The 9,155-nt window shown below is 33.6% G+C and overlaps 1 protein-coding gene across 2 annotated transcripts in view; it reads left to right on the top strand.

The window, feature by feature from the left end:
* Positions 1-767: 767 nt before the first annotated feature.
* Positions 768-9,155, top strand: part of LOC108373050 (putative fatty acyl-CoA reductase CG5065) — a 43,118-nt gene continuing 34,730 nt past the window's right edge. For both annotated transcript variants that reach the window (XM_017628896.1, XM_017628904.1), the window contains exon 1: positions 768-1,030. The gene's annotated coding sequence lies outside the window, so the exon portion shown is untranslated. The remainder of the gene's footprint in view (positions 1,031-9,155) is intronic.

Raw genomic sequence — 9,155 nt, 5'->3', positions numbered from 1 at the left:
GAACTGGTTGCGCGCCTTTGGTTCAGCACCTGGAATTTCGACGCGGCGTTCAAGCGTAACAAATCAAAGATTTCAGCATACAAGTGAAGCGATTTAAGTAGATCATAATTGGATAGTTATTTAGATAGTTTGAAAAGTAAGAGGTGAGAGAGCCAGAAAAAATACTACATTTTTTTAATTTCAAAAATTTCGTTTGTGCTTTTGCTTTTCTCGTGGCCAATTTTTTTTGTTTCGGCTGCAGCTACTGCTGGAACAATCACCGCAGCTTAAATACGCTGAATGCGGCATTGCCAACAGCAAATATCTGAATGCACATTGCTAACAGCAACAACAACAATGGGTATGCTAAAAGCGGTCATAAAATTCAATAGCCACAATTTTAACTCAAACCACTCAGATTGTGTCCAAAAGGCAGTGCAATAAAAATGGTAAAACAAAAAATAAATAAAAAAGACGCAGCATTGTTTTTGTGAGTGCGATACGCGCCTTAGACACACGCACACATGCACGCATGCGCTCATCAATATTCATATACCTACGTACATATGTACGAATCTGGCGCGTAGCTGCTGCAAAACGCTTGTGCTTGTTATTATTCTTTTTTTTTTTATTGATTTTTTGCAATGACTCGTAAACAAACCAGTTGTTTTTTTCATTACGTTTACGCCACCGCTGGCGCTGCGCCACTGCCCCACTGCTGACTGCTTTGAAAATCCATTCATATTAGCCGGTAAGTAGCGGTTGTGGTTCAGTCTCCAAACGGATGTTGCTCGGTGCACAGCTTTTGCCTGCAAAAAAGCCAAGTAATAGTGGAAGTTGGCAAAAAATTTGTCAAAAAAAAAAAAGAGTTATCGCAAAAAAAAAAATTTGTGGATTTCCAAGCACTTAGCGTGCGCAAAAAAAAAAACAAAAGTTAAACAAATTTGCGGCTCGGCAAATTTTTTCGCACTCTAAGAACGATTTTGTGGAGCTCATCACAGCGCCTATAGCAGCAGCCATCTGTCAAGCAAACGCAGTGTTTAGCAAACGTGTATGTACAACCATAATTAAACAATGTACTTAACCGTTAACAAGTGTTTAAAATTACTACAAAATTATTCATTAGTTTACATATTCATTGGCAAATGTTTGTGTGTTGACTTTGCTGCGCATACAGATACCCAAGTGTTGCTTCATTTTAAATGTGCATATGCTGACCAGGCCATGTCTAAAATGCCCAATGGTTGTTGCGCTAAAATAAAGTATTTACCCCCCAAGAAAAAGCAGTTGAACTAAAAACCACCGAAATTGTGTTTCAGCACCAAAACAAAACTAAAATTTACAATTACATAAGTAGTGTATGCATGCGAGTGTATCAACAAAAAGCGCAAATAATAAATTGCTTATGTATGAAGAAAAAGACTCGTTTACATCTTTAACTCATTCATCTTATTTACTTGTACGATATATATTGTCGAAAATATTTAGGTTTCGCACCAGCGTCAATGCAAAACATAAAGCCAGTTATGCTCACATTTTTTAAACACTTCATTGACGTTGACACGTTGCTCGCATGGAGCGCAGAAATTTATGTGCGTACAGACAATTAACGCACAATTGAAACACGCGCGCTCACGCCCTGAAATGGCACGGCGCTTAAATCGGGTTCGCAGCCTAAGTCTTTTGTTTGCGCATAGGCGGAACAAGCTTCATTGCTTTGAACCGCACTTTTGCTAAAGTAAAATATACATACTATATTATCGAAGCATTAATAACACATATTGAACTGTATTACTTTTTTACTTTGTGGAAAATTCTCCTCTTAACTGTTCTTATCTTAATCTATGTAGTTGGAGCTAGTTACACATACGCATTAAAAAAATTCAAATTCCGTTCGCATACGATAAAAATCTTCTAATATACACTACACTACAACTAAACATATGTATGTCATTTCTTATCTGAACTTTGTTCATACTTGACTTATTATCTTAGACGAGCGTATTAACTTGCACTATAAATATGGATACATTGTAGGAAATTATATATGCAACTTTTTGCTGGATTAGCGTAAATTGATATGTTTATTGCATTCAATTGTCAATTCGAGACTGACATGTTTTGAGCACATAAATTTTAATTCCTATAATAACGCATTTCAGCTATAATGACGGATTAATAGTAGCTTAAACGAATTTTAATGCGTGTAAAAGCATAGTGAGTGAAGGATTAGATAATTCTAGATTAGTGCCGGGCATTTTTTGTTTTCAAATAACCCTGTACCATTAAAAGTGTTCTAACATCAAAAAATTAAGTCTTGTTGCATATCAAGAGGGGAAACTATTTAATTTTAAACTATGTTCACATTACAGCATTACTTTGTTTGATCATATTACTTCACATAAATCAATTACGTTCAGACTTTCTTTCATAATTTCTGTAGACTTTTTGTTAGCATGTGTAGGTACGAATGTGTAAATTGTACTGCAACAGGGGCGAAAGCCGAAATTTTTTTTGGGGCGGTAGGCCATCTTTTAAAAAATGTATTTATTCCGCATAATCAGTTCCACCAAATACGCTTATATTTATTTTTTTTTATAAATTCGAGGCAAAACTCAAAAATCCAAAAACTCACTTTTTGTTTTGGTGATTCACGGACATCAGAAAACACTTTTTCTCCCAAATATGTAGGTAAATTAATTTTGTCTCAAAATATGGATCAGTAACACCGCGTTCACGTTGAAACTCTAAATGATATTGAACATGAAAAATGTGGAAATAAACAATTCGAGTCCAATTATTTTCACCCTTTCTAAAGCTTCAAAAACCTTTAAATTCAAATCAAAGATATGCATGTAGTATATACATACATATGTAGCACTTTTAGGGATTATGTTAGTTCCAAGGCGAATTCATAATAGGGAGTGTTATCAGAGCATCTGAGATTTTCGCAGCGGTGTTCTGAACGTCAAAATTATGTGTTTGTTTTAGCTATAATTCTACGAGAATTGACTGTATTCAGAACAGTCGGCATACGTATTTCAAAAATATAAAATGAAAATATCCAGCTAAATATTTAATACGATTTTTTTTAAGATTTTTCTCTTGTTATCGGCTTTATGTAGCACTTTTTTTTATCTTTCAGATATTTTTCGTAAAATAAAGGACACTAATTACGTTCTGGCATTTAATGCAGAGAGAAATAAAAATGCCATTTAATAATTCAATAGTAACGGGTGATTTTTTTGAGGTTAGGATTTTCATGCATTAGTATTTGACAGATCACGTGGGATTTCAGACATGGTGTCAAAGAGAAAGATGCTCAGTATGCTTTGACATTTCATCATGAATAGACTTACTAACGAGCAACGCTTGCAAATCATTGAATTTTATTACCAAAATCAGTGTTCGGTTCGAAATGTGTTTCGCGATCCCAATTGCTGCGAACGGCGACGAATCGACATTTCACGGTCTTCAGCAACACTCTCAGAAACAGACGCAATATTCTCTTCTGTACGCACTGTACGCATTCGTGTGGTTGGTTTAATGTCCAATAAAGTAAACTGAGTGCGAAACTTGGTCACAATCGCATTAATTGTTTGCTCACTTGGTCGATTATGTAGACCATAAATCGGACGTAAAGCGAACCGAACACTGATTTTGGTAATAAAATTCAATGATTTGCAAGCGTTGCTCGTTAGTAAGTCTATTCATGATGAAATGTCAAAGCATACTGAGCATCTTTCTCTTTGACACCATGTCTGAAATCCCACGTGATCTGTCAAATACTAATGCATGAAAATCCTAACCTCAAAAAAATCACCCGTTATAATATGAGAACCATACTGGCGAGAAATTTTATTCGACACAGTCTTTATATCACCAAATTTCCTAGATACTTATTATGACTTTGGATCAGTATTTTATCATGTCTTTAAATTGCAAACGAATTACACTATGACCGAATTTTTAACGAACTATTGTCCAACTATATGTAGTTTCTATGCGTGGTAGTCAAACTCCAAAAGTATTTTATTCTTTGAAAAGATATTTTCTGTTGTATACACACAACACGTATGTAAATTCGTATACCTAGTATGTACTCCTACATAAATACTAAATATGTAATAATATAAAGAGTTGGAAGTCGGCCTTTGTTTGGTTGGATTAGACAATATTTGAGTTTGATTTAGAAATCTCAGAAATATAATAACACACTTAAAAATCTAATACATAACTAGAAAAATGAATTAAACAAAGAATAAGCAAAAGCGTTAAGGAAAAACAGCAAAATGCTTTTATAAAAAAAAAAATATTTAATGGCAAATGCCATTGAGGCAGAAAACAAATAGAGGTAGACAACAGAAAAAAACACAATTTACAGATATACAGTAAGGGAATCTCACATACCTAAATAACTAAATCATTTACAGACATATACAAAAATACATATATATTTATGTGTAATGCGAGGGCATCTAATTGATCTTAGAGTCAGTTAAGCAAAATTCCTATGTAAGCAATTAAACTTAAGCGCTTCCACTGCTTTGTAAATAATATACTTTGGTAGTTTGGTTAGTTAGTTGGTCTGGTCATGTGCATGAATAAAATTAACTTGACGCTTGACCTGCCAAACATCATTCATTTCCATTTTATTTACTCAATACTCGTCTCGTCATACATACGTACATATGTATGTATGTATAAAGAAGAATCCAACAAAATAAAAAAAGACAAGGTCATGTCATGAACTTGTACCGCATAGTTGCAACACACAATCTGCGCCACATAAGGGCATTGCTACTTTTGGAGCGTTTTAATGGCACGAGTATCCATGATATACTCTACACACTCCTCTCTTCGGCTTACAACCCTACTCTTTAAGCTGGCTGCCTAATGATTGGCTGTATTTAAACTTTATTTGTATTTTTGAAAGGTATTTGTAGGTGTCTAATATTACTTATCTACATACATATCGTTCATTTACTAAAACAATAGCATAACTCGAGAACTGGATTTTCAGGAGATATGCTTAAAGTTTCCATTAACTCACGATTTCAGCATAAAATGTTTATAAAAGATGAAGCATGATGTAAGCAATAATTCAAACATTTTGGTTTTTTGAGTTATGACAGTCTTTTAGTAAATGAGCGATTTGTACATATGTATGCATTTTAGTATGCCTGGTTTTGATTGATTTTATTTAACTCGCTTTTGAATGATATGCTGCCGAGAGAGACCCAATCAGTTCTTATAAGTTTTCGCTCGCTGAATCTGAGACTTAAGGCTGAAAATCAGGAGTGGCCTCGTTTTTTTGCTAACCTCAAAAAAATTTTATAAATGATAATTTTGAGGTTCGAAAGAAAAAGAAGCGGCAAAACATTATTTAACCGCCTTCAAAACAAGGAGAAGGTTATCAATTCATCGGAATATTTTTTTGTGTGATTTTTTTATATGTATGTTACCGCATAACTTTGGACCATGTCGATCTTCTATCAGAAGGTAGTGTACCACAGGTAATCCCATACTAATTTGGTTTAGATCAGATAATTTTTATATGAGAGTTGAAGTCGGTAGTGCTTTTTCTTGAATATTACTTGTTGAGTCCTAAGTTGATGTTTCTGCGCAGAACTAAAAACTTGGAATTTTTGTTTTTAATCTCAAAACAACTTTCTATTGCGGTAAACTTATACTAAGGTTTTGGGTGTTGGAATAAACCAATTCTGATTTCAGTTACAGATGTGGAGACAGCGGTGTGGTTCGAAGTAATTTTATTGCTCATGCTTAACATATTCCGGGATCTATGTGGGCCGCAGTTTTTCTAATCAAGATATTGCGCGAACGCAGGTCCTACGGAATTGTAGTACGCACCTCTAACCACTCAGCCACAGTCCCGCTAGTTAATTATCGTTATATACCTATGACCTGAGCAATTTCGAAATGACCAGAAATTGAGAAAATTTGTGTCCTTAAGTCTTCTACATATTGCAAAATAACTGAGGAAGAGGACATCGTCTGAATTTCCGCCCGGTTGTCTGAGCAAAATGTTCAACTGCGTTCTCGCGGAGAATTCTAACGTAGTCTGGTAGGCAAAAGGATCGCCTCAAATTGAGTTGCACCTAGCCCTGATTCCATCTTTTATCCGTTTGTTAAAACGGCCTTGCCCATAAAGCACTGGGGTTCCCTTCAGAGTCCAGTCGCTGCGGCTTGGGAACTTTTAGCGAGGTTTGTGGTTGCCTTGCATTCTTTTGCTTGCATAGAGATCCACCGAGGCTTTCTGTGCTCGCTTATCGAGGCTCAGTTCTCAAATAGCGGGGCAGAGTATGATTTGTTCGAGGTCCTGATTACAGACTGTAAGGGGCCTAGTAAACCGTTCGAGTAATTTATTGGCTACGAAAGGTTAAGGGTTTTATGAAAATATATAAAGGTAGGTTCTATAGTTCGCGGAATAAAGAGGAAATGGTCAATCGATATACTCTCACTCTAGCTCAACAGAATTCTCAGACCTTTCATAATTTTGTATATAGCACCCCAAAAAATTATGTCCACAGCTTTTTTGATTTTTGGAATAAATAAAAATCTGGGGAGGGCTAATTTAAAAAAACAGATGGTCAGTTTTATTATTTCAAAGCCACAGTTGTGTAAAATAAAGAGGATGCGTGAAATTGCACAATGTTTTTTTTTTATTGTTACTATTTTTTTTTACTTTTGTGATACTACTAACACCAATTTGTATAAATATGTGATAATTTGTATTCGGTAACTCGCAAGCGACTTCATCAATCAAAAATTAATAATAATAAAAACTCCGAAAACAAAGTAGCAAAAATGGCAAAGTAAATCGAGGTTTTTAGCAAACGATTACAAAATTAGCCGGTTTCGGATTGAATACTGCAACAAAGCAAAAACGAAAGCTATATCAACTCAGCTCATCATTTCGTTGACTACTATGTAACAAATACTTTCATTTTTGGTCTGATCGTAAAATGTTTCGATGTGTCTGCGCTTTTATGAGTATTATCTAATTTTTATTTTTTTTGCTCAGTTTTTTTTCTTAAAAATCCCCAAAAGCAATTTGCATCTATAATAAGTAGATACATAAATAAATTACAAATAAATAAATTTATTCTGAAGAGTTTGTGTCTGTAAAATTTTACAGTAAGCATTTTTTTGGAAATTTTTTAGTTAAAGCAGAATATTATACATTCATTGCATGTTATTTACGACTGCTTGCTTCACTTCGGCTGTTAACGTATGCAAACTTTAGTAACAAAAAATGGGTAGAAGACAATATACATTAGGGCGGGTCGAAAATCTAATTTTTCTCAAATCTCTTGGTAATAGTGAAAAAAGATTGTATCATGAAGTCAACAAGAAGCCTGCAAAATATTAGTTTTTTATTTTAATTGTAAGAGCCCGCGCATCGACCGCCGAGTCGAATAAGACCAAATCTTGTTAAAAATTCCGGGTTCAGCAAAAAGGTTTGGTGCATATTATTAGATAATGAATTCGTTAATGCAGAAGCAAAAGTCAAATATCATTTCTCACAGCCCTTCAACTTATCGTTAATCTCAAATTTATCTTTTTTCAATCAAATTTTAATTGTTCTCTTGATAACTACACTGGCCTATAGTCAAAAGATGTAGAGAACAGCATTAATATTCCCGGCGTGCATTTAGGTCGCTCGTTCCAAATATTCTTCTCTTTTTTTAATCTTAGCTATAGCTTGCGAATTTTTGCAAATTTAGGAACAATTTCGGTAGCTCTAATAGAAAAGCCATAATTTTCCATCATCGTGGAAACATTTTGTTTACAATAATGAGTATGGACACACTGAATAGGCACAATTTCAAGAAACACTAATTAATAATTAATAAATATTGCAAATATAGGAAAATTACAAAAAATTTTGTTTACAATAATGAGTATGGACACACTGAATAGGCACAATTTCAAGAAACACTAATTAATAATTAATAAATATTGCAAATATAGGAAAATTACAAAAAATTTTGTTTACAATAATGAGTATGGACACACTGAATAGGCACAATTTCAAGAAACACTAATTAATAATTAATAAATATTGCAAATATAGGAAAATTACAAAAAATTTTGTTTACAATAATGAGTATGGACACACTGAATAGGCACAATTTCAAGAAACACTAATTAATAATTAATAAATATTGCAAATATAGGAAAATTACAAAAAATTTTGTTTACAATAATGAGTATGGACACACTGAATAGGCACAATTTCAAGAAACACTAATTAATAATTAATAAATATTGCAAATATAGGAAAATTACAAAAAATTTTGTTCAACATTTTTATTTTTTTTATTTTAAAATAATTTGTTTTTAATCTGAACGATTTTCATCATATTATTATCATAAATCAGTAACACAGTAAGACTCGCCTTCAATTTGGTAATTATTACGTACCGATCGACATTTACCAAAGTTATATTGGTAAAATTAAGGGGATCTCCAGTTTTTTTCTAAAAAAGTTTCTCTTCAAATAACTTTTAAATGAAACAACCGGATAACAGAAAAATGTGCCAAGGGGTGACTCTTTCCGTTCAAGCTGAATGCAAAGCTAACTGAACTATTTATGTATATCTAAAAACTTACTGCACGTCCCCTACTTTCATATAATGGCAAATTTAGAAACCGCGAAAAATGTGCTTCTTCGGTGACTAGTGAAACCATTCTGCACCAAATGGGCCTTTCTCACCCTAATTGGATTATGTTAATGTATGTAAATACGTATATGCTTGAAACTACTTTTAACTTATCAAACGATTCCTAATCTTTGGCAATACATGTTTAACTTCATTCACCACGATCTTGAAAACTGACCAAATCGGCGTGGCCAAGTCCATGGTCATTTTAATAATACTAGTGTTCGCCCAGCGGTTGAAATTCAACCGATAAAATTAAGGATAGTTTATGATAGTTGGAATGGGTTAAGTGGAGGGGAGTTTAGCTTAGTGCTTGGCATAACATAACATAACCATAACATAAGAATAAATAACATAACATATGAAGCATAACACACCACAATATAACATCGCACACTCTTCAGTTGTATTTCCTTTTTATCCCTTTTTTCACCTCTATCTAAATCTTATTTATTTTGGTTCATTTTATGCCAAATGATGTTGCCTTTG

This window comes from Rhagoletis zephyria, unplaced genomic scaffold (genome assembly GCF_001687245.7).
Source record: "Rhagoletis zephyria isolate East Lansing unplaced genomic scaffold, Rhagoletis_zephyria_1.1 Rzeph_scaffold_00078, whole genome shotgun sequence".
Taxonomy (NCBI): Eukaryota; Metazoa; Arthropoda; class Insecta; order Diptera; family Tephritidae; genus Rhagoletis; species Rhagoletis zephyria.
Note: the sequence above shows the minus strand (reverse complement) of the source record. Positions and strands in the feature narration are given on the sequence as shown.